The sequence below is a fragment of the Elephantulus edwardii genome, unplaced genomic scaffold, assembly GCF_000299155.1.
Source record: "Elephantulus edwardii isolate Elephantulus edwardi_28Jun2011 unplaced genomic scaffold, EleEdw1.0 scaffold00206, whole genome shotgun sequence".
NCBI lineage: Eukaryota > Metazoa > Chordata > Mammalia > Macroscelidea > Macroscelididae > Elephantulus > Elephantulus edwardii.
Window position 1 is genome coordinate 1,486,890 of NW_006399956.1, and position 1,035 is coordinate 1,487,924.

The 1,035-nt window shown below is 49.5% G+C and overlaps 1 protein-coding gene and 1 pseudogene across 1 annotated transcript in view; one reads left to right on the plus strand and one right to left on the minus strand.

Annotated features, from left to right (window-relative positions):
* The window catches only part of ETNK1 (ethanolamine kinase 1), a 73,065-nt gene that overhangs the window by 26,902 nt on the left and 45,128 nt on the right, over positions 1-1,035 (plus strand). The window lies entirely within an intron of this gene.
* LOC102861119 lies at positions 165-930 on the minus strand (annotated as a pseudogene).

Here is a 1,035-nt window from a genome sequence, read left to right on the forward strand (position 1 = left end):
GCTGAAGCGTTAAAAAGTGCCATGACAGAGCTGTCAGGAGGCAGCCCTTGGGAGCCAGGGCTCAGTGTGCTGGTACTGTAGTGGCTGTGTTCTAAGGGGTAGGGATGGAGGTTATTTCTTAGCTCTCATGCTAGCTCCATACTTGTTTGCTGCTAGCCACCCCCTCAGTTGCTACAACACTGGCTCTTGTTCTGCTGAGACTGCTCATGGAGATCCACACCCTGGCTTCAGCCTGCTGCATCCCCCAGATTCTGAGGTTCACTCTTTGGCAACTTCTTAGCTATTGCCAGGAAGAGATCATTCACATTCATAGCTGTCTTGGCTGAAGTCTCCATAAACAATAAGCTGTTGTCATCCGCATATGCTTGGGCCTCTTCATACTCCACCATGCGCTTGCTGGCCAGGTCAGCTTTGTTTCCTGCCAGGGCAATAACAATACTAGGACTGGCCTGTCGTTGTAGTTCCTTCACCCATGTCTTCGCCCGGGCAAAAGTTTCCTGATTGGTAATGTCATAAACCACAATTGCTGCTTGGGCCCCCCTGTAGTACATAGGGGCCAAACTATGGTATCGCTCCTGCCCAGCTGTGTCCCAGATTTCAAACTTGACTGTTGTATCATCTAGACAAACGGACTGGGTAAGGAAGGCCGCTCTAATGGTACTCTCCTGGTACTCATGGAACTGCCCTTTGATAAAACGTAATACCAGGCTAGACTTGCCCACTGCAGATTCTCCCAGCAGGACCAACTTGAACTGGCATATTTTGCTGGCCCGAGTCTGCCCATTGGGCCTGACTGTGCTTCTGCTAGTCATGGCCAGGTTAGTAGAGAAGGGAAGGGGATGCCACAAAGCGGCAGAAGGGGGAAGGGGAAAGGGAGGGGGGGTTTCCAGATTTCAGTAGTCCTGGGGCTCTGTCTCCTCCGTCGGGCCCAAGCCTGTGTCCGATTTAATGATTTTTATGATTTTAATGACCATATTATGCTCACTTTGCTGAAAATGACTGTTTTGTATATTTTGTCTGGATTTTTTTTTTTTT